Genomic DNA, 26,236 nt, shown 5'->3' with positions numbered 1-26,236 from the left:
CCTCCCAAGCCTCTGGGATGATAGGCATGTGCCACCAAGCCCAGCCAAAAGCAATGTGTTTTAAAGATATACCATTTCTAGGAGATGTGTCTGCTTTGATTTTATAATTTGACACCTTTAACAATTAGAGATTTCATTCACAATGAAATTTTGAAGAGGTGTACACAAATGTTTTAAATTTTAGAAACTTACTTTGGAATTTTTGCATTACATGATATACTATAAAGATATCTTATGTAAGTGAGTAACAAGAACAAAATAACAAGATATATTGAATGGTATTTTTCATTGAGTATATGGCATGACATTTATAGTATATAAGGTTACTTTCTACAATTTCATTATAAAAATTTTCAAATACTCATCAAAAATTTAAGTCTTATTGGACACTCTACACTTACAACTTTTATTTTATTCTTAATATTTTACTGTACTTGCTTTATCATATTTTTCTTCCTTTGGACTATCTGACTTTTAAATTAATTTCAAAGTAAGTTGCAGATATCAGTGTACTTAGACAAGATATGTGTGTGTTTGTGTATACAAACATACATATATATGTGTATATTCCATTTACTCTTTATAACTATCACCTGTAGCATTTTTAAGCATGTACTTACACATCTGGGCCCAGCATTTATTTGTTTTCTTGTCTTCTATGATATGCTCCTATAATAATCATTAATGGTTGCTTTATGGTAGAACTTTTTCCAAGTTCTTTCCCATATCTTATATCATATGAATTTTCTCATTGTTTTACCTCCTTTGTGACACTGTTAACTGCCATCAAGAACTAGTGGTCCCCATTCTTTAACAAAGGGGAAGTTGTGCTTTGACATATAACACTGAAACAGTACTATAATAGAACTCTACCACCTATTTACATATTTTTACCATTTTAATAGTAAAATATGTCAGAAATCATGTTAATAGATGCAATGAGGGCTGGGGTTGTGGCTCAGTAGTAGAGCGCTTGCCTAGCACCTGTGAGGCCCTGGGTTCCATCCTCAGCACCACATAAAAATAAATAAATAAATAAAATGTATTGTGTCCAACTACAACTAAAAATATATATATATTTAAAAAATAGATGCAATGATAAGCATGGGAGTGTGATTAACTGATTTAAGCTCCTTGTTCAAATTAAATATGACACATATCATATTACAAATTATTTGAGCAACAAGTTTTTTTTTTTTGCTTTTAAGATTAGCCATTTTCATTTCATATCAAACATGAAAATGGGAAATTCCTTTTTTCAGGAATTATTTCAGGAGACATAGGTCTATGTTATCAGAATATTTAGAAATTTTCAGCATGCTCCATTTGATAACATCCAGTGATTAAGCATTTAAAATATATTGCTTATCTGATAATGTAACCTTAAAGTAAAGTACCTCATAACCAAAATTAAGTGTATTATATAACATTGCTTTTAATTTTTCCAGTAAAGCTGGTAAGGCAAATTATTTTTCAAGGATGGTAAGAAACAAACAGCTCAAGATTTCTACTCTGTTCTGTTATTATCATACTGTGATATTAGTATTTTACTCCTTACTTATCAATGAAAATAGGTATATTTCATTTTGTGAACATGATTCCAAAAAATTTGCCCTTTTAGTTTCTCCCATTTCCATTTGTTCATTTGAAAAATATGAACTTCAGATTGGGCTTATTTAATAATTGAGAAAAATAACTAGCTGATTAAAGGATCCTTTATATAAATATACTTAAGTGCTTATGATTTTGAGCTAAAAGATATTGGCTTTGCATATGTAAATACTTAACCAAGACTAGGACTTTTCTGGTAGGTGTTGTAGAGCTTGTGTTAAAGCCAAAGAAGAAAGATATTTTAAGGTGTATCATAACTTGCTGTAAGGAGTAGTGTGGTAGAGGTATAAAAAAAGAGATATATGTTATAACCTTCTTGATGATAGTTGTCCAGATCGATGACATTATCATCAATGTTAATAGTTGCAAGATTATTTCTTATAGCGCTTCAAAATGAGTAATTGTAAATAGCTGACCAGTCCAAAAATTGTTGTTTTGATTGATTAACTTTTATTTTCAAATTCAGCAAAAAGCTTCAGTAAGCTCTTCTAAATAAGTATTCTCATTTATACTACACTCTCTGCTGTTGAAGGTCATAGTTTCTTTTCATAAGGAGCCTTTTAGGGAAGCTGAAATAGCAGAATGTAAAACTGAAAAATGGACCTTTTTTATAAAGGGCACAGTCTGCAAGTTAAAATAAACAGTATGTGCTAACAGTAAGCCAGTATCATTAAAAAAAGTTCTTGTAATTGTAAGCATTAAAATTGCTATTACATGCATTTAGAAACCAAGACACAAGTAAAAATACCAGTAATTTGTCTTTTAAGCAGCTGGAATCTATTATATGTCTTCACAGTCTTAAAAGATTTCTCTCATGACTCTAGCTGCTTTTGGTGCTAGGGTTTCCTTTCTTTCAGTGTTTTATTTTAAACTAAAAATAGTATTTAAGGTATAAAAAACAAGCCTGCTCTTTTACCTTAAATTTTTAAAAATAATCTGAAGTAATGATTGAGTTAGAAAATGAGTGATATTTTGATTATTATGAAATAAATTTGAAAAAATTCACTGAAAAGGCAATATTTAAAATATACTCTTTTCTAGAGGACTTTTAAGACATTTTGGATTTTGAGTAATACTTGGTATTTTTGAGATTAAGACTCAGAGACTTACTGGTGAGATTTTGTTTTTAAATCTGAATTTTTGCACCTGTTGACAATCATTTATAGGTTTATGAACCACATGAAACATCATTTGGAACTTGAGAAGCAGAGCAGTGAAAGCTGGGAAAACCACACCACCTGCCAGCACTGCTACCATCAGTTTCCCACACCATTTCAGCTGCAGTGTCACATTGAAAGTTCACATACGACCCATAAATTTTCTAGTAAGTTGCAGTTTCATTTAAATGTTGAATATTATTGAATTAGAAGATAGAAACTCTGAGAAAACCTGAGTAACTCTGTAAGAAAAATAAGAAATAGACTCTGGAATTTGGGGGCAAAATGGAAAAATTAAGTTTTAACTTTTAGAAATTTTGAAATAAAATTTGTTACTAAAATTAAAGTCCCTCTGGCAAGTAATTCATTATAGTAATTGCCTTGGCATAATCTGGGCATTACATATTGGGGATTCAGAAGCCTCAAATCATATATATCAAATGCAAAATCAATGTTCTTCATTTAAACTTTAAGTAACTATGGTTGTAGTTAAAATCAGATTTTGAAGCTAAGTAGCTTGAGTTTAAATACCAGATCCTCCTTTTGTTATAGCTATAAGAATTGAGACATGAACTCTTGAAAAATGAGGATAATAGAAATGCCTTTCTCATATGCTATTATAGGAATCAAGTGAGTTAATTTAGGTGAAGTGTTTAGGAATGTGCTTGGCAACCAGTTAACAAACTATATGATTGATCACTTCTGCTGCTGCTGCTGTTACTACCACTATTTATATAAATTTGTAAAATATTTTTTTATATCTTAAAATGTAATACCGTTTCCCCCCTCTCACTTTTAGCCATTTGTAAAATCTGTGAATTATCATTTGAAACAGAACATGTTCTTTTACAACATATGAAGGATAATCATAAACCCGGTGAAATGCCATATATCTGCCAGGTACATACACATTTTTATTGTGTTCTTTTAAGTGGTGTGTTTGTGTTTTAACTACAAGATTTAAGCCCATTAACCCAGAGGTCAATACATTTTTTTCAGGAAATATTTCAGGTTTTGATGGTTTACTGTCATTGTTGGAAATAAGCAACTCTGCCATAGTAGTACAAGGGCATGTTCCAGTAAAATTTTATATATAGACATTGAAATTTGATTCCATAGAACTTTCATGTGTCATAAAATATATCAGTGTTTTATTCTTTAATCATTTAGGTAAATTGGTTACCAAAATTAAAGTCCCTCTTATAAATAATTTATTAGTGGAAGGCATAACTCATTCATTATATGAGGGGTAGGCAGTGAGCTGCATTTGGCCCACAGACTGTTGCTTGCTTACATCTGTGGTAGTCAAAGAAGAGCCCAGCTAGACATACAGATGGACATATCTTACAATATACGGAAGAATGTAGGTGTATACAAGGGAAATTTGAAATGCTGTTAGTTATAAAGAACCCTAGCTAATGTTTTGTGACCAGTATTTTTCCAGAATTTGAAGGAATAGGAAGACAAAAAAATAAAAGATTGATTGCCACCACCATAGTGTGGGGTCCATTTACAATCTAAAGAAGAGTGCTGTTTTTATAGCAGAAAAAGCACTTTATAGGACAGGAGGTGCCAAAATTTGAAAATTTCAGTCAAGGCAGTGATAGATGAATGATCTGCTAAAAAGCACACAACTTAGTTATGTTTTGAGAAGAATTCTTTAATTTTGAAAGATAATTTCTGGGTTTTTTTTTTTTTTTTTTTTGGTGCTTCTGTTAGTGGAATTTTTGCGTGTATAGGCATCAGCAAGAGTAGTAGTACACAGTGTTCTTCTAAACAAATGATCCATAATTTGCTTTGTAATTGCACATCAGTTATAAATTTTAGAATCAAACAAAACCTTCTTTCTATTTCTAGGTTTGCAATTATAGATCATCATCATTTTCTGATGTGGAAACTCACTTTAGAACATCCCATGAAAACACTAAGAACTTGCTGTGTCCTTTCTGCCTCAAACTTATTAAAATCGCAACACCCTAAATGCATCATTATATGAAACATCAGGTGAGATTTTCTAATTCCTGTTTGTTCATATTATCTTAGTGAAAAAACAGGTTAAGTCTTGAAACACTGATTAGTTTTATTCTGCAAATGAAGCAGAGTTGTTCCAAATAACCCAATTAAATTTATAATTTATGTTGAATTATTTGTGAAACTTCCAGTTCTTTCCTTACCTCCTTTCCAGTGATGGTGTAGACCATAAATAAAGACCATAAATAAAATTGTGAAAAATGATTAGAAATAGGCAACCAAGGATTGAGGGGAAAAAAAAACAAGAGAGAAGGTGAGTGAAATAAGCAAGTGGCAGATAGTAAGGTCCTAAGAGTAGATCTGGGAATGATTTTGAAGGAGTTTTCAAGAAGCAGGATGGGGGGAATATTACTTTGAACTGAGGAAAAAAAAGATTGTGGATACATAACCTTGTTTTCCTATTCCTTTTCAAACTTTATTTCCACTTTCTAAAGCTCTGTTATTATGAGAAAATGTGTTTTCATTGACCTAGGTTCATCCTTCACAGCTACAAGGCAAAGGAAGCTGTTGATGGATTGATGTATGAATTCTGCCAGAGAACTGTGTTTAGATCCTAACTTCTTTCCTGGATTACTTCTGCCAGTTCTGCTGTGTAATTTTTGGAACTCAGCATTAGTGCTTGGAATTCTGATGTTATGCTTATTGTGTTTTTTTTTTTCCTGAAGCACTTAAATTATCCCTGTATATGCTAAAAATGTTGATACACCAGTGTTTTTGTCAAAATCAGAACCTAATGGATTTATTGCACCTGATCATATAATCAGGTTTTTCCAACTCATTAAGCATTTCCGTATTATGAATTAAACTGGCACACCAATTTATTCACCATTGGTACTCACCTTGCTATGAGATGCAGTTGTTAGATAATCATGAAATCAGGTAGTAATTTTTAATTGGGAAAGATGATAAAAGTAGCGTTTCCAAATGAATTTGGGATCGCTGGTGTTGTGACTGGGATACCACTCATCCTTGAGAAGTTCTGGAAAGATCTTTTATTTGATGGTCCCCCAACATTATTCCAACAGGTGTTAATAGGGGTTCTCCCAGTATTGTCACTGGTAAATCAATTTGGTAAATGCCTGGATTTAAAAAATTAAACAGTTTTGTTTGTCTGTTTATTAAAACAGGACTTCTCAGAGCTTTTAAAATGCTAATGGACATTGTAAATCTCCAAGCAAAAGATATAGTATGTATCATTTCCCAAACTTATTTGACCACTGAACACTTTATTTGAACATACCTATTAACATTTCTTGATAAAGAGTTTGGGAAACATTGTCCTTCGTATTCTGTATTTCATCTTTAGCCTTTAATTTTAAAAGGGAGAGTAAGGTATAAACTATTTTATTTTGAGGCTTTTTAATATAACTTTCCCCAGATGCTTTACTAAGCTCTACATTGAGTTATAGACATGAAAATAATGATAAGATGTGTGGATCCAGTGTGTGGGGTGTACAATGTATTCTATTTATTTTTTGTGGTGTAGGGCATTGAATGCAGGACTTTGCACATGCTGAGCATGTGCTACTAAGTTGTGTCACCATCCTAGGCTATGTTATTTAAAATCAAACCTTCATGCCTGGAGCCATCTTGACTTGCCATGGGTCCCTATCTTTTAAATTTTTTTTGTTTGGGTGTGCCTGGGAAGTAGATAGCCAGCAGTAAAGATAGGGCAATCTATTAGTAAGAAAGAAGGATCATCAGGCATCCTCCAATGTATTTATAATATGTACACTTATTTATGAAAGACTGGGAAACCTTCACTGAGTAGAATTATAAACTTTTAACAGATGACAGTACAATATCAGGTAATAAAAATTGTTGATTCTGTGTCTCATTTTATTATGTTGAAGACCTCACTTGTAATTGTTTCTTTAAAAGATTATATTGTTATATCTTGAGTAATTATAGAGCAAACAACCCAGTTTATATGACTTTTATAAAATAATTTAAGAATTTCTGATATATTAAAAAAGCTTATTAGATAAAACAATAAGCAGTTAACATATAGTAATCACCATATGGTATCAGGGTACTTAATCCTCACAACCTATATATGTTTTATAAATGAGGAAACAGGGTTTTAGTGAAAGTAACTTGCCTAATGTTGCATTGTCTCATAAAAGGCAAAGACAGAACATGACTTTAGAGCACTAGTTTTTACTGCTGTCACAGAGTTGATTTTACATTGGCATTAGATCTAAAGGTAGAAATTACATATAGTAAGAATTACCCTTAAATCCCTCAAGACTATCAAAAAATTCAGTACAGTTATTTTTCTATACTCTGAATAGATCATTATATCTTTGATTGAACATTGTTGTTATTAAAAACTGTGATACCGTATCTTCATCACCCTTAGCACATTAAAATGCATATGTACATAACATCAGAGATGTATAAGACTTGAGTCCACCTCAGGGAATTATAGATTGATGTTTCCTGTCTCAGGATTTTGGATAAATGTGCATTTAATGAAGTAGCAGTCATTTGAACTAGTTAAATTGTACCTGCCGCTCATGTATTTTTCTGCATTAGTCTCTTGCTTTCTGCTTCACTATTTAGTCATCCAACATATATTTATTTATGATGCCTTACTGTATGTCAGGAACTGTTTTAGGTATTATATAGCAGTGTGATTTAGGAATTGGTACTGTAATGGAGAAAGACAATAAATTTGTGTGAATGTGTGTTTGTATATGCTGGTGATAAGTATTGTGGGTAGGAAATAAATGTGGAAAATAAGGAGTGCCAAGCACTGGGGAGGAGGGTTTGCTCTTTTATATACAGCATGGGCATTAAAGGGCCTCTTCAAAGGAAATTAAGGAGTAAGCCATGTGGGAGAGGTAACATTATGTAGGCAATGAAGTGAGTATAAACCGGAGTTACTAATAAGATTGGCAAGGAGGCCATTGAAGCTGGAGCAGAGTTAACTAATAGAAGGATGAATTGTAGGAGATAAGGTTGTAGCAATAGAATGCAGGCCAATTTGTGTGGACCCAGAGTCAGGACTTTGGAAAGCTCCTGGAAGGTTTTAAGTGAGAGACCTAGCATATTTCAAGAATTACCGACAACCATGGAGAGAATAGATCACAGGGCAGAAAAAGACATGAAAGAAAGATAGAAGTTTTTTTTTTTTTTTTTTTTTTTTTTTTTTTTTTTTTTTTTTTTTTTAAACCATAGTCTGGGTAACTTGCCCCAGTATGGTAGCAGTGGTTGGAGGTAATGACAAATAGGAATGTTATCAGTAGTCTTGAAAGTTAAGTTGGCAGTTTTATTAATGTGTTAAAGAGAGGGGGGCAGGAGGGGACACTGAGTTTTTTGTCTTAAGCATTTATAAGAATGGAGTTTTAATATTCTAAGCTATGGAGAAAACTGAGCAAGGAACAGATTTAGGATGGTAGGAGAGAGATATAGGAAACATAGAGTTTAGTTTTGTCCATGTTGACTTGAGAAGCATATAAGATGTCAAGTAATATTGCCAAATAAGCATTTGGGTAGGTGGTATTTCAAATCATGAAGCTGGATGAGGTAACCTAGTAAGTGATTCTAGTAAAGAGTTCTGGGAAATGAATTCTAGTGAACTTTTGTTCTGTCCTGTTGTCTGGTATCTGTTTCTTAGCCAAGTTTTTCTCTCTTTTTTCCTCCTCTCTTTGAATACTTTATAAGTGAATTTGTGTTAAGTTGCTTATATCTATGATATAAAATAGTGCACTACACTGCTAGTCTTAAGATACAGCTAAAATTATTCTAACATGTTGTTCTTACATATTGCTTTGGACATTGTGAAGAACTATTTTCTATTTTTTTTAAATTTTAATTGACATATAACAATTGTACATATTTATTGGAAATAGAGTTATAATTCAATACATGTTTACAATGTATAAGTTCAAATTAAGGTAATTAGCATTTCCCTCAAACAGTTTTATTATTTGTGTTGGGAACATTCACATAACTCTCTTCTAGCTCTTTATAATAATATGTAAATTATTATAAACATAGTCACCCTGCCGTGCTGTTGAACACTAGAACTTATTCTTCCTATCAAAGTGTTTTGTTTTCCAGTGTCTGATCTCCCTCATCCCTATCCCTGCACCCTTCCTAGCCTCTAGTGACCACTTTATATACTTCCCATGAGATCAACTTTTTTATCTTGAATGTATGAGTGAGAACATATGATTTTTGCGGGGGGAGGGTACTGGGAATTGAACCCAAGTAAACTTCACCACTGAGCTATATCCCCAGCCCTTTTCATTTTTTGAGACAGGGTCTTGCTAAGTAGCTGAGGCTGGTCTCAAACTTGAAATCCTCTTGCCTTAGCCTTCCAAATTCTGGGAATACAGGAATGAGCATTACACCCAGCTGAATATGTGATATTGTATTTCTATGTCTGACTTTTTTTTTTAATGAAATGTTTGCTGTGTGCTAGTAACTTTGCTAGATACTTCTCTGTATATTACCTCAGAGAAGTATTACCTTAAATTTTATGAAGAGTTGGTTGTATTTAAAGGGAAATAGTGATGTATCTGGCAGAGATACAGCTTTGAAGAAGATATTTTGCATGTGTTATTCTAAATTTCTATATACTATAAGCATATGTATATGAAATATATTTTTATATTATTGAGAATAAATGTGTAAAGGTTTCAGTTGATATTATACAGTAGGAAGAACACTGGATCAGGGAGTCTAGCATTGTTATTATCTAGCTATGGGAGAGGGACTTAGATTTCTCTTGGGTTCTATTTCCCATCTGTAGAATGTGATAGGACCAGGATATTAGGAGGAACTCAGGGAGTTTTCAACTGAAACATAGGTTATGATCAGTTATATTTTATGCCTCCATATCTATGTTGTCCAGTGTAGTAGCCACTGGCCACAATTACCTGTGTAAATTAATTAAATAAAATTTAAAATATTTAGCTCCTCACTTTCATTTGACACGTTTCAAGTGCTCAGTAACCATTGTATGGCTAGTAATTACCATGTTGAACAGGAAAGCTCTAGAGCATTTCGTTATTGCAGGAAGTTTTATTGGACAACATTGCTTTATATAACCATTTTTGTAACTTAACCTTTGAAATATCTAGTTAGATTTACTTGAGTTTAGAGGGTGTAATTTACTTTACCAACTTGTCAAATGATTGAAAATAGCAAAATTTTAAAATAATTTTGATATTTTCTAAAATTAAAACATGTTTAGCTCATTTTCATAGTATCATGTTTTTAAATAATTTAAGTTTATAATTAAAAGCTTTCATACATTTGGTATAACTTCTATTTGAACCTGTTAATAGAACTTTTATGTTTGACTCTATATAGTAACAAATACATTTGATAGTAATATAAGTTTTAAAAAATACTATCTATGATAAGAAATTATAAACTTTAATTAAAATTAAGTTAGAGTAGTTCCAGGAGACAGAATTTTGTGGTTATAAAAGTTATTTTTTCTTTTTTCTGTTTCTCAATAGAACAAAGGAATACATCGTTGTACAAAATGTAGACTGCAATTTTTGACATGCAAGGAGAAAATGGATCATAAGACACAGCATCATCGAACATTTATAAAACCTAAACAACTAAAAGGATTGCCTCCTGGAACAAAAGTGAGTTCAAATATGTTATATTTTAACATTCTGTATAATAAAATTTAGCTCTAACCTGGTTTTATCTATTAAATATGACTTTTTAAAAATGACTTCATATTTTTATTGACTAATTTTAGATTTCATTGTTTTTATGCTTTGAAAGGAAAGCTTTAACCATTGAGTTCAGTGGTGGGTACTACGTTGAAATGGCATTCCTTCATTAAAAGTGTACCTAGTTTAACTGTTCCTTGGATCAGGGGGTTGTTTCAATATTATATAGGCTATTTTTGAACTATGTCAGTTTTAGAAGCTAAACTCTAAGAGACTTGATATAAGGAATCTTATTTTATTTATCTTTGTATTTCCAGTGTGTGGCATAGTTCCTTGAATGCCAAAGGTTCTCAGATGTTTGTTGAAATTGTTATCATTTAGTCTACTCTCAGAGAAGCAAGTACTGCTGCTGGACAGCATTGTATTTTAAGTGAGCAAACACATGTCTGACTGCATACTGATGATTGTAATTTGCTTTTCCCTTTTTGCCTTATATACATCTGTTTTCTCTAACTTCTTTATGTACAGTCAGCTCTTAAATATTTGCTCCAGTGGAGGGAAACAGAGGCATGGATAATCCAAAGTGAAATAACCCCCAAAACATTTATATTTGGCTTTGGGTACTTACCTTTGAATGTGGGTATGTCTGGTACTTGAATTAAATAAAATAATATAAAGCCATGCTCTGAAGACTTAGAGTAAGAGAAGCTATCCAGCATTCTTCCCTGCAAACCATTCATTTCATGCTGGAACTAGACATGCAGAACACTAATGTAAGCAGTGCAGTCCTCTCTCATTTTTCCCCTTAATAATAATAATATTAATGATAATGATACTAAATGTTGTTACGACATCTTAGAATGAGGCTTTCAGTGTACTTTTCATACATTGTATTATTTAATCCATACAATCATTCAGTGAGTAGAAAAGGCAAATAGTGCCCTGTATTTTAGATATGAAGAAGTTTAAAGAGGATATCTTATTTACTCAAGATTACATGGCTTGGAAGGCATAATGTGAGATTCAACCTCAGTTCTTTTGATTCCTGACCTAGTGCTTTTGTATAATACCTAAGCACATGTTTCATAGGACTTCATCATAGTCTGTTTCTCACATGCATGAGGAGAGTATAGTCAAGTGATCAATGAGAATGTTGGTAGGCAATTGACCTTTCTATTGTCAACGAAGAGATATAATTGAATATTTTCTATTTTGAACACTAAATGATAAATTTTGTGTTAGTTCCCTTTAAGAGAAGTCTCAATATTAAATTCTTCACACAGTGCAAAAAGTTGACTTAACTCTTTCTTATAACATTTTATAAGTATAAATCCAGGATAATGAGCCCATAAAGGAGAGGTCACATTTACTATAGATCTATTTGTTTTGTAGTTATGAAAGGGTGATATCAGTCAGCCTTTCTAGAGTTATTTTTCAAGCTTTGTGAAACTTAGACATATATATGAATTTTTTAAAAATCATGTCACAGCATAAAAATAGCTATGGAATGTGCTCTTTTGATAGTCATACAATTTTTATTAACTCCTAATTACTCATTAATAACTGTGTTTACACATAACTGATTTTACATTAAGTGAATAAATATCAAATTTAACTTTATTTATTTGTTTTGAACATTTGGAGTAAATAAGACTAAATACAATTGCAGTTTATGTGTACTCTTTCAAAATACTTGATGTTTAAATGGTTTTTGTACAGTGATATTTTAATAGTAATATAGTGATTTTTTTTGAAGTAAATATATTCTGCATTCTTGTAGGTTACTATTCGAGCTTCAGTTGAACCTCTTCAGTCAGGATCTTCACCTACACCTTCCATTAATGCAAGCACTTCTACCCTTCAGCTCTCACCTCCAAGGACTAAAAATATAACTGCTAAAAATCCCACAAAATCGAATACAAGTAAACCTAATACAACCAAATACAATGCAAATAAACCTAATGGAAATAAGCCTAATGGAAGTAAATCTAAGTACAAATCAAAAATCTCTAATATGCAAAAGAAACAAAGTACATTGGCTAATAGCAATAAAAAAATCAAAGTTAATACTGCATTGAGGAACTTAAGGTGATGTTTTATTCCTAATATACAATACCAATTTAAATTTAAGTATAAAAACATTATACTTTAGTTAATTAGAATAGTAATATGGCTCTTACTGATTACTTTTGTTTTAAAATATATTTATACCATTTTCTTTGTGTCTCCACAAGGTGTTGTCGGGGCATTCACAAGTGCATTGAGTGCTGTTCTGAAATAAAAGATTTTGCAAACCATTTTCCTACATATGTCCACTGTAGCTTTTGCAGATACAATACTAGCTGTAGTAAAGCCTATGTAAATCATATGATGAGGTAAGAAGAGTTAAACCTGTAAATTGACAACTAAAATTATAGTACAGGAAGTTTTTGTTTTGAAGCATAGTTATCCCTATTAGAAACTAGTTTTTCTCCTCAAAGAGCCAAAAGGACCTAGCAGTAAGGAACTTCTAAGATACTATCTGATGTTATTTTCCAACATAGTAACTCAAGTAATTACTGGTCTTAAATTGTAAGAACGGTTAATTAAACTAATAAAATTAGGATAGGTTTGTTGGAAAAATAATTATTCTGTTTTTTATTTTTCCCTATAGGTATTTAAAAATGGTGATTTTCAAATAAAACTTTAAGTGTTTTAAGCTTATTTAGCATACAAATAAATGTCCTCATTAGGAATATCCTCTTCAAATTAGTCACTTTGAGAGAAGCTGTCGTTTTGTGATGAAATCCAGTGATTACTGCTTCTGCTCATAGAGGAATAGCTGTACCTAAATTTATTGATAGTTGAAACTATTAACCTTTTATTCAACTAGTAGCTGTAGCTTTTTAATTAATAGCTAACATTATTGGAGGATTTTCAGTGATGTTAGGAACTTCATTGAATCTGGTTTTCTTTCTATGGTCCTTCATCTGTCAGGCCATCTATACATACGTTTGTTCAGTGAAAAGGAGAGACTATTCTGGTTATGATGCCACCGTTGGAATTCTTTTTCATTAATTCATTTAATTTATGTTGTTTAAGTACCTATCATTACACTATGCTAAGAAACCCCTTCAGAACCCACATTATTTTCATTTGTATTTCTTTAATAGGAGAATATTTTATTCTATCAGGGTGGATTTTTATCTTTAAAAATAGTTATTCCATTATAAATGTGATATACTGCTTATTCATAGTGAGTTTGTTCCATTTAAATAAACATTAGAATTAATGTATAACTGAGTTTCTTGGAGATCATGACATAACCTCTGTTTTACTTTCTTATCATTATGAGATACTGCTTTTCCAGAATTCTCCTACCTTTCATGGCAACTTTAGCCCTTCTCTCTCAGTTTTCCTGCCTTGATGATTGGCCTACCTCCTGGTGTTTTGGCTTCTTTAGTGCCAGCACTTCACATCAGCTTTTAAGTTTTGGGTCCTCTTCATTTCTAGTCTCATCCTATATACTCTTCATTCCTTCTGAATTCTTATTACTCCATGATGTTCAGAGTTTTGACTCTTTTTGCCAGTCTAGCAGCATTCATCAAACTTTATAGTCATCGTGGTCCTCTGTTTCGAATCCTGTTCTTTTCTTTGTCTTCTACATTTTTATTCATGCTCACCTAGCATAAAAGCCAGTTTAAGATTTCAGCCTCTTCCCCTTTCTATCTTTATGTATGCTCAATTCTAGAACACAAGAGTTTATTTATTCATTCTGACTTTATAATCTTTAACTTTGATTAAGATCTATCTCTTTATTTTTCTTTTTAAAGACCTCCTTATTTTTACCTACAGTGTTTGTTTAATCCTTTTTCAGTACCCTAAAGATTTTATTTTCATCTTTCAGTTGTTAACCCAACTTATTAATTGCTCATCTTTCAGTTGTTAACCCAACTTATTAATTGCTCAATTGAAGGTCATCTTTTTCATTTTTCCTAAAAGCTAGCTCTTTTCAACTCCAAATATTTTTCTTCATCCAGATATTAATCTCAGAAATTAAGCTTGTCCCATTTCTCCATAGCCAGTTCTATCTTTTATCTCCTTCAATTCATCATAAACTAATTCAGTTAACTTGTATCTTCATCCCTATCTCACTATTGGTCTTCTGCTTATAAAAACTTTCAAGGTTTTGTTTCTTTAATTTTAGGATGAGGGAGCTGTGTCCTTCCTGCATATTTTCTTTATTTCTTGTCTGCCTTTTTCCATCAACATTTTTCAAAATGTTTGTTACCAGCTTAATTGTGACTCATTTCTTTACCATTTTGAGTATCATCCCTACCTATCAACTAACACTGACCCTTTAAAGATTATTGTATCATGTACTTATCACCACACTTTTCCTCTTTTTTCATTCTTTACTCCTTAACTTTATTTTTAACGTTGTTGCCACTCACTTTTGAAACGTTTCTCTTTAGTCTCTATTAAGAGGTTAATACCATTTTTCTTCTTTTTAGGTAACACCTCTCTTTCATTGCCTGTCTCCAACTGTTTATAGTCCCTTTCTTAGTAATTTTAGCACTTGCACTTTCAGCTTTCAACTTGAAATCTTAGAATTTCAATCTTTTGTTTTTCTAAGATCCAAATCTGTGTTTCTAATTATTTTGTAGATGCTTTTACCCTAGACCCACTGGCATCTCAATAGAACAACAACAACAACAACAACAACAAAAGCCACATATTATTATCTGTCTCAGATTCACATTACTACCATCCCAACTTTTTAAGTTTCATCTCTTTCAGGGCACCATTTTGTGTGAATGTTTAGCTCCAGCTAGAAATAATTTACTGCTCCAAGTTTCTGAAACTCAAGAAGTTCTTTGGATTCACTGTGCATCATGGCTTCCTGAGACTGCCTCCCAACCACTGCAATATCTGATACTCCTATTGCTATAAACCAGGCCCCATTATATTTTCCCCTAGTATACTTCTGGGTAGAATGCTAATCTCTTATTCTGTTCAAAACACAAAGCTACCTAAGGATGTCTTTTATTTTGCCCTTAATTTCTAAAGGATCAAATTGGAAAGTATTTTGTGTTTCTTAAACTAAGGTTCATCTGGCCTTCCTTCTCCCATTTATCATAGGTTTCCTTCCTGTCCTGAAGAACTTCCAAATCCATTATATCTCCAACCATTTGCAGTTGGCTCAAGACATTCTTCTTACCCTTTTGCAAACCACCCAAACCTGCATTTTATTGTCATCACATATACTCCTTATTCATTGTTAGCTCCTTTCTCCTTTTTTGTTGTTTTGTTTTTCCTTCATTGATACTGTCGTTTCCTTTGCCTTCTCACTGAGTAGCACACCCTTATTTCTACTTACTGCAGATACTTGATCTAGGTTTGAAGTTTTTATGAATGGAAGCTTCATTTCTCCAAAAGATGTGTACATTCAGTTCTTACCCTATACCATACCAACTCTGTAGCCTTTCAAGTAGTCTTTTTCTTTCTGGTCTCATACCTGCCCAGTCTTCTATAAAGAGACACTAATCCTCATAAGTTGGCTAATCTTTTCTAAAGTATTTTTCTTCCCATACTTATTTTATATAGTAGTTTTTTCTTATTCTTTATTAGTCCCCATGACACCCTGTCCTTCCCTCTCAGTTCATCGTTCAAATGTCTGGTCAACTCCTCTTTTGAATTGTGTACCATTCATCTGATCTGCCTTTCATTTTGTTTGTGTATGTAGAATCTCCTTGAGAAGTGGTCTTTGTATTTATTATATCACTTACTACTTTATAAACTATAAATGATAATCATTATTTATAATTAGAAGAGGCCCCAAACGTAATCTCAAAGAAGAGATTAAAAAATCTTGAAGCTGTTGAAACATCTTTAAAGTCAGACTCTTTGAAGAAAACAGATCATTAACTTCATAATTATAAATTATTTTTTAAAAATAGTATTACTGGGGTCACTTATTTGAATTATTGTACTTTGCTAATAGCTTGTAAGTGGTAATCGAAATCACCTGAGAAAGTAAAAATTAACTACTATATAATCTTACTGTTATTCCTCAAAAAAGATATATGAGACAACTTTTTCTTCTACATGTAAGAGAATTAAGTTAATGGACATTACTAATATCTCTTTTTAATAGTATTTATATCACCCAGATTCATTTTCACAAATACTGATTATTACAAACTAGGAAGGTACAGTTTGTGTTTTAGTCAAAAGACCTGACAAGAACAATTAGAGAAGGAAAAGTTTATTTTGGAGCTCATAGTTTTAGAGGTCTCCGTCTGTAGATGGTTGACTCCATGGGCCTGGGCCTGAAATGAGGCAGAATATCATGGTGGAAGCAAATGGTGGAGGAAAGCAACTGGGAACATGGCATCAGGAAGGAGAGGCAGAGCACTCTCATGATCACAAAATATATATCCAAAGACGAGCCTCCAGTCACACCCTACCTGCCTATAGTTACCACCCAGTTAATCCCTATCTGGGATCAATGCACTGATTATGTTAAGGCTCTCATTAACTAATTGAGTCATCTCTAAACTTTCTTGCATTGCTCACACATGAGCTTTGGGAGGCATATGAAACCATACAGTTTTCTAGAAAGTGTGATAGGCAGGTAGTATTGGGGGTCAAGTCCTTGCTGTTAATTTTTGCTAATTAGTAGGAGAAATATGTTTACCTAGGTTAATGTGATAAGCAGATGACTATGACAGCACAGAGAAGGTAAGAATAAATTCTTTAAATAAGAAGTAGAGAAGACTTTCTATAAATGACATTTCTCTTAGGCTTTGAAGAAAGATGTTAAACGTTTCCAAGTAAAACGAAAGCTGTTGTAATGATTTGTTCCTGTACACAGAGTTCTGTGTCACTGTTGATTTTTTTCTTGCATTAATTTATGAATATATATTCATTCCACATTTATTTATTAGCATTTATTCTGTGTCAAACCATCTTCTTCTCTTTCACTCAACCATGAATTCTAGGGCAGGCGACTTAGCACTCTAGTTATTATATCATCATTCTACAGTTTACTGTCTTAAATAGTAGGTATACCATCAATATTGTTGGATGTTAAGGAAGTCATTCCTTTTGTGTTTCTCAGAAAGTTAAGTTGTTTCTTGCATGGAATCAAGATTATTAAGGAAAATATGGTCAAAGAGGGATTTTGTCCTCAATTTCCTTGAGGTATAATTTATACCTAATAAAATTTACCTATTTGTGAAGAACAATTCAATGAGTTTTTGGTAATTATAGTCATGCAGTTGGGTAGCAGGTTTTTTAGACCTACGTCTTAACACTGTATTTTTACTGTATTGAATAAAAGTCTTAGCCTTTTCTGTTTTCTTAGGTGTGTTTCTGTATTTCTATCAACTTTGTGGAAATAGGGAAGAAAGGTAGCTTTTTCCTCCTTTTTATTTGTGAGTTGTGATTCATTTTTCCATTCTTACATTACAAAAAATTGCAGTTGTAGAAGTTATGTAGTAAATACAGATGAGTCAAAGAGGCAGTATAAATGCTTTTTTTTCCCCAAAGATAGGGAACTCTAAATCATAACTGGATTCAGACAACTAAAAATTTAATTAGGAACATTTGTAGATATTTGGTTCAAGTTATAGATAGATGTGGAAGCCATCAAAAAGACCCTAAAATATAATTTTTCTCTCTCCTTATCAAAGAATAAATAAAAACAGTATACTTATTTGAAGAGAAAAAACTTTAAAATGTCATTAAAAAAATAACTTATTTTGAACTGAACCTGGTGGTACATACTTGTAATCCCAGTGACTTAGGAGGTTGAGGCTAGAGGATTCCAAGTTGGAGGCCAGCTCATCAATTTATGAGAGACCTAGTCTAAAAATAAAAAGGGCTGGAGGTATATTTCACTGGTAGAGCACGCTGGGGTTCAATCCCCAGTAAACCTGCCTCCCAGTCTTGGACTCATTCCTCTAAGGAAACAATGATTTATATAATTTTTTGCACACAATTTCAGGGCTTCCCAACCCCCTGATCTCTCTAAAAACTGTATTTTTGTGACAATATCTTAAATTCATAAATCTCCAAATAATAGTTACCCTAGCTTGAAGAAATGATATTTGAAATCTTCTGAGGCTGTTTTCTAGGGATTATATTTAGCCAGAACATTTCTGTTCCTTTACATACAGGCATCACTGATGTGAGTAGCCATTTATCTAGTTTGTTGGCTACTGCTTTTCAAACTTTAACTTATGTAAGAACCACTGAAAAACTTGTTAAGGCAGTTTCCTGGATCCCACTGCCAGAGATTAATTCAGTAGGTTTGTGAAGAGCCTAAGATTTTGCATTTCTAAATAAACTCTCAGGTGATGGTGATACGGTTTTCTGTGACTTTCAGATATAGTGTGCTAAACTACTTCTGGTTTTCGAGTACAGAAAGCTTTCCTTATTGGCTACAATGTTTGGTTAATGGTTTTTTGTTCTGTGATTAGAGGAAGCACTAAGTTATGAGTTCTGCTTTTTTTCTTAAACCTCTACTAACAATTACAAAGAACTGTCTAGATGTTTGAATTTACAGATGGTAAACAGTAATATTTAGCTGAAATAGTGTGTACTTTCTAGATCAATTGAATTCTGTTCCCCTCCCTCTATACCAGCATGCTAAGATTATTAAAAAGTTATTTTCAAAAAGTTGATTTCTAATAATAATTCAGATTGTAGCAAAATTAATTTGTTAATAAAAAGAATTGTTTTAAATGTATAATAAATGAAAAATTTAGTTTGTTTTTTAACTCTTTGAGCATTTCCTTTTTACATAATGGTGAGGTATTGATCATCTAAGTATATGCTTAGGGAAAAAAGTATGTGTCATTAGGAATTAAAAGCAAAATTGAATATCAGATCAAATGTTAAATTAAACAGAGTTAATGGTTCAGTATTTATTCTGTAGTCTTTTAAAAACTAGAAACTTAAGTACAGACTTGAAATATGTTTATAAATTAATATAATTATTATTATGAAATAATAGAATTCTATACTAAAATTATTAAAATGTCTTCTGTCTCTCCAGCTTTCACAGTAGTCGTCCAAGTAAAAGGTTTTGTATATTTAAGGAGCATTCTGAAGATCTCAGGTAACTAGATGATTTTTTTTAATTCTTTCTACTAAACAATGGTTATAATTTATATTCTTTCTTGCATAACAAATTTATTGAAATATAATTCACATGCTGTACAATATGCATTTAACAATAAAATTAATAGGTTATGGTATTGTGCTATATTATACTATACAGTATAGTATAGCATCCAAACCTATAATAGGTTATAGTATTATACTGTACTGCTGCTGTACAGCAATGACCACAGTTAATTTTAGTACATATTGGTCATTCCAAACAGAAACCCTTTCCCCATTCATTAGTGGTTATCCCCATTTCTTTTCAACTCTCCCCATTACTAAGCAATCATGAATCTACTTTGTGCCTATGTAGATTAGTTCATTCTAGATATTTTCTACAAATGGAATGATAGACTGTGTATGTAGTCTTTTCCAACTGCCTATAAAGGTTTATGTATATTGTAGCATGCATGTATGAATGCTTCATTTTTCAAAGTGCTGAATGATATTCCATATTATGAATATGTCATAGTTTAGCCATTCATTCAGTTCATTTTCACTTTAGGTTGTTATAATGCTACATTGTGAACATTTACATATTAGTTTTTATAAGGACATGTCTTTTTATTTTTCTTTAGTATATACTTAACATTAAATTTTCTGGATTTTATAGTACATTGATCCTTTTGAGGAACTGCTAAATTGCTTTTCAAAGTAGCCTTATTATTTACATTCCCACCAGCAGTGTATGAGGGTTCTAGTTTCTTCACAATCTTTTGTAACATTCGGTATTATATCTTTTTTGTTATAGTCATCCTAGTTGCTAGGAAGTGCTGTATCATTGTGGTTTGCACTTTTAAATTAAACTGTCTGGGAGTGCCAGTTTGGAAATCTGAGTGATTCCTAATGGATATTATATTGTTCCTTATAAGACCTGAGATATGCCATTAATCTCTTGGTAAATTTATTTCATTGGTGACAAATGGTGTCAAGATGAAATTCTCATGCATTTGCATTGTAAAATGAAAGGAAAAATCAGGCCCACCAACAATATTTGAATATCAAAAAGTTACTTAAGATACCTATTAAAGTGACGCTGTTAATTTTTGAAGCACATATATGAAACCACTGAAATATATATACTTTTAAAAAGTAATTGTTCAATAAACACTATTCTCAAATGTGTGCCACACAGCCCCTGGCACACAGGGAGATGGAACCTAGTCCTCAACAAGGGGTTCTTGCTCCTACCTTCCAAGCTTGCAAGACTCATGCTAAGTTTGAGTAGATAAATTAAGTGAGGTCCAATTGGTTGACATTGTGGTTTGTCTTTGTGTGTAAAATTGCAGCTTCAGAGAAGGGAAGATGAGCTACAGAGACAGTGGAAAGAAACTCTTTCCCTGAGAAAGAAGGATCATCCTCTAGCAGGTATAAAATCTCACATTGAAATGCTGCAAACTTACAAATATACCAAATTTGTGCTGATATGTCTAATGATCATACAATTTATGTTTTGTTTTTTAACTGCCTTTTCTTCTTAATAACTCTATGCATATTATATGCATTATATCAATCATATTTCAATTTTTGTTTTATTTTTTAAAAAAATCTTTATGCTTATTGCTGCAGTTTATGTCATGTCATGTTATTCATTGAAACATCAGGCCATTATAAAAATAGCTTTTTGTTTGATCTTTTATTTTCCTTTTTAGTTCAAATGTCCCATCATCTTTACAAAGAAGGTAAGCATTGGAACTGACTTACAGAAGTAAAAGTACCAATTTTGAGCAACAGAATGAGTTTAACATATAAAACAAGTTATATAGATAGGCTGGATGTCAGGTACTGTACTATGATAGCGTTAACTTAAATTAAGCTGATTATGCCTTCACTTAATTAACTGGGAATGACCTATTGATGTGTAGGCCGAGCAAGCTAGAGCCCACTTGTTGCACTGTACTTAATTTATTGGTTTTCAATTAGTTCTTCTCTTGCCTGTGATTGTTGAGGAAAAAAAATATCCATTTATATCTATGACTTACGGTGTGTTTTTATGTACAGTGGGTGTATGTTTAAAACTTCATCTTAAGTAATTGTTATTATTTTGCCAAAAATGCTTAGCTTGATGTGATTATGTGTGTGTGTGTGTGTGTGTGTGTGTGTGTGCTGTGTGTGTGCGTGTGTATTTGCATTGTTACATAAAATTTGGTTTCTGGAAAGAATAAATATGCACACTAATTCTTCTTGTTAGAATACCATGATGCATGATGCTATTAAATAATCTTTGTAATAATCTTCTAAAGTGATCTCACATTCATTTCAATACCTTCCTTTAACTAAATTTCTGGAAATTATTTTTTACTAAAATTGCTATTAATGTACATTTCTGAGAAGAAATTTCTTATATAAACATTTAGATTTTAAAGTTCTTTTCTCTAGAAACTTATTTAAGAATTCTACTTTAAGTAGACTAAAGCATAAATTACCACTATCAATTTCTTATGAGAGTACTTTCAGACAAAAATTTATTCTTCAAATTTTGACTTTATATATATATATATATATATATATATATATATATATATATATATATATATATATATATATGTTTTTGATGGTTATCTACTTTACCATGTTGCCTTCAATTATATAGCTTTTACAGTTCACTAATCAAAAGGGTTTTAATGCATTTTTTTATGTTCTCAGCATCTTCACATTGAAATGCTTCATCAGATGCTGGTATTCTGATTTTCTTATTTTAGGGACTATAATTATTTAAAACTATATACTAGTGATACTTAATGTAATAGTGTCAGTCAAAATATGAAACTAAATAAAATACAAAGATACTATGTCACCTTGCTTGGTAAATCACCTATGTCTCTGAATCTCAACGTTTTCATCAAGAATATAGTTAATAGTGGGACTTTGATTTTGGTCTCTTGAGATATCCAAGAACTCTCATATATTTACATATATGTGGCATAAATTTACTTTACTTTCTTTTTTGAAGTTCAGAAGAGAGAAATTTTTTCTGTGAATTGAAATAGTCAGGGATGGATTAAAGATTTAATTGCTCCTACAAGACATACATGAGTAATTTTATGGTTGATAATCCATGTTAAGTTTGTATCAGAATTTAATTAATACCCTAGAAGCTCTCGGTTATATAAGGATTTAGCATTTGTGCTATTTGCCAATAACCCCTAAAGCCCATAAAAGGTTGTTGTAATGAGTGCATCTATAAGTTTGAGTCTGATGTTCTGTTCACATATCCCAGTGTTAGAAGAGTAATTTTGCAGCCACATTCAAAGAGTCATTGTTTTCCATTTTACTTTTCCAGTAACTCCTGTTAAGAATTTGGCTGACCTACTTAAGCTGTCAGTCATATTCTCCTGAATTTTATATGATACTACAGAATTTGTGAATTAGGGGATACAGAAAGGATTTGGAAGTTTCAAATGACTACTATTCTTTGAAAAAACAGATTTCTATAGGAACACAGTAAAATATAAAATGATTATGTTTTGGGAACTGTTTTAGAAGCTCACTTTAAGTTTTATTATATAAGAGATTTCTACTGGACAACAAAATAGAGATATTTATATGAACCTTGTGAGTGTGTGTGTTTGTATGTGTTTACATCAGACTGAAATGCTCATGGTAAAGTTTTGAATTGGAGAGGTGAATTTGGAATTTGTCAACATGGGATATGAAAATTTACAGTTTTAGTGTATTAGTGGGTAAATGTTTATGCTAATGATGAGGATCAGCACAGGAGAAAATTTATATTAGATAGGAAATTTTATGAATTTAGAATCTTTGACTTTTTAAACATATGTTTGAAATGTTTAACAAAAGTCTTAATTTTTTAGACTTGCTTCAGACTATCATCTATGGGATGTACTTTCTATTAGTTTATCACAGTTGCTAACTATAAAAGTTAACATTTTTATTACCTTTCTCCCTGAAATAATTATTTAGAATTTGTGATTAAATTGATGCTGTAGTAGTTGTAATTCTCAAGTAGAGATACATTAAATTACTATAATCACCTTCTATAAAACTTCACCTACAATTTTCATAGTGAGGTAAACTTAGAATTTAAAATTTCTCACATGTAACATTTTTCCTCGTAAATTTCCATATTCCATTTAACTAGAAAAAATTTACTACAACCACTTGTTAAATTTCTAAGTTTTCTCTATTTTTAAAATGAGTTTTAGCCAGAGTGTTAGCATATTCTGCATTTATAAAAGACAATCCTTCTATAAGCATGAAAAAATGGGATATAATCTATCAAATTGAAATTTTTGACATTTTTTACATAATGTAACGATACAATTTCAGCCATTTGGTATTCAATATCCTGTAGTTTCAATATAGGAAAAAACTTCAAACCATTTAATCGAATTTTTATTTTACAAACCATCAAAATGAGATCAGAGGTGAAAATGCTCTCTTGCAGCTACAGTATATCTTTAAATGTGTTGATTAATATAACAGTAGCATGTTAAAGTTCATGCTCTGGGGGCACATAATTTTTTAAAGAATATTGAATGTGTACAGTACAAAAATATAATATATAATTTTAAAGTTCATAGGCTTTTAGGAAAATGCTGAGTAATATGAACCTGAGCAAATAGTTTGTATAATCATTGATATTTGGACAAACTTTGACCTTCACCCCTTTTAGCCTTGGAAAATTCATTCTAAAGCTCTCAAATACAATTCTTCTGAGATTTAAGCCCAGTGTGCTTTATTTGGAACATTCTCATTGTTTGCAACCATTTACACTAGTTCATCCTATTCAATATGAGAGAACCTCTAACCTCATTATTTACACATTTACCTAAGTAGGTAAATATTTGTACTTCATATTCCATTTAATTTTACTGAAGTAATGGCCTTTACAAAAGGTTCTAAGGTTCTTGATATTTTTTCACCGCATTAAAGATTGTATTGATGTGTCTCTTTGGGTTCGCATCCCTTTACTATCAAATATGGGCATCCTCCCACAGGAACAAGCAACCAGCCTAGCAAACAGAATAATTGGTACCTTTCTTTTCACACGCACAAAAGTAAGTTAAAACAGGGTAGGGCTTTCATCATCAATTGATTCTAAGAAGCCTATTCTTGATATTTCAGCCCCAAGGCTTATATCAAAGTTGTTTCCTTCAATGTGGAAACTTCATGCTTCCAATTCACCAGTCTGCAAACCCCAAGCATCAAAGCAGACCTGCCCTGTGATCCACGGCTAAGCACTTACTTTCTTGAAGTCATGCTTAGTGCTCTGATTCAGCATCAAGTTCTAAAGGTGCTGTTATGAGAAGATAAAATTAGGGAACCAGACATTTACATTCTTTGGCCTCCACTGCGATCTTCCTGTGCAGGAGCACTTGTCTCCAATTTCTCTTTTGACCTTGCATTGTTTCCATATGGCGGCCACTGCTCAGGATTCTCACTTGGCAAACACACTGTTCCTGAGAGACTGACATGTGTAGAGTCTGATAGTTTCATAGGTCAGGTAAAGCAAATGGTCTGTACAAGTGCATATCATCTTCTTTATGGCTGCCATTTCATTTAATGTCAGAACCCATGTTTTTTTCTTTATTTAAAAGGATCCCATGGTCATTACTCATTTCAATCTACCAGGCTGATGGTTTTGTAGTAGCTTCTCTTAGAAAAATCATGATTTTAAAACCATCGTCATCATCATCATCATCATCAATCACCATTGCCATCATAACTATCCTTATTCATATCCAATTGAGACTTAAACAATAGGAAAACAAAGTGACATATAATTTATTAACACTGTGTGCATATTAGGTTTATGTTATTTTATTCAACTTTCTTCATATACCAAGTTAGATTTTGTACTTATGATTTGAGTATATGGTATGCTAAAATATGTTTGTTTGCTTATTTTTGGCATTGGGATCTAACCCAGGGCCTCACTCATGCTAGGCAAGTGCTCTGCCTCCAGGTTACATCCCAGACTTACCCCCAAATGTGGAATCTTGGCATTTGAGGGAACATGGCATTTGAGGAGTTGGAAGGTCATTCTCACCTTTTCTTTGTCTTCTGGCTCTAAGACCTTCATTTGATAAGTATACCCTCCCTATATCTAGAGCAAAGGATTTCCCTGCTCCCGAGAATACAGTGACCCAGAGAATCATCTGAACAACAGATCTTACCTTGTCTCTCCAGTTTATCATCATTATATCAAGCCCCCCTTTTCCCTATCATACTGCTCCATGAGTATCTACTTCATCTACATTAGCATACAAAGTATACGGGTTTACCAGTTTCTGTGGGTCTCTTTTCTTTATGAAGCCCCCTATATCAGATAATAGTTAAATAAATTGATATCCTTCACTCTTGTTAGTCTTTGACTATAGGGGCCTCAGTAATGAATATGGCAATGGGTGAGGAAAACATCTTTCTTCTGCTATAGTATTCATGTATTGCTGTGTGATACATAGCAAATGCTCAAATAGCTGCTTAATTATTCTGTCACAGATTATTTAAAATAGACTTATGATAATGTGGAAATGTTAGATCTTTGTACTTTAATGATATTAATTAATATCAGGGTAGGAAGACCCTTCCTCAGTTATTTTTCCAGTTATCTTTCAGTTCTGCCCAGCACCCTGTTAAATGTCTTAAATTTTTATTTTTTATTATTTTTATTGT

General features: G+C 32.0%; 1 pseudogene; it reads left to right on the top strand.

Annotated features, from left to right (window-relative positions):
- The window catches only part of LOC143640120 (zinc finger protein 280D-like), a 53,634-nt pseudogene extending 28,768 nt beyond the window's left edge, over positions 1–24,866 (top strand).
- Positions 24,867–26,236: the final 1,370 nt, after the last annotated feature.

The sequence above is a fragment of the Callospermophilus lateralis genome, unplaced genomic scaffold, assembly GCF_048772815.1.
Source record: "Callospermophilus lateralis isolate mCalLat2 unplaced genomic scaffold, mCalLat2.hap1 Scaffold_122, whole genome shotgun sequence".
In the NCBI taxonomy this organism is placed as follows: domain Eukaryota; kingdom Metazoa; phylum Chordata; class Mammalia; order Rodentia; family Sciuridae; genus Callospermophilus; species Callospermophilus lateralis.
The sequence above is the reverse complement of the archived record's forward strand: the minus strand, read 5'-3'. Positions and strand labels throughout refer to the sequence as shown.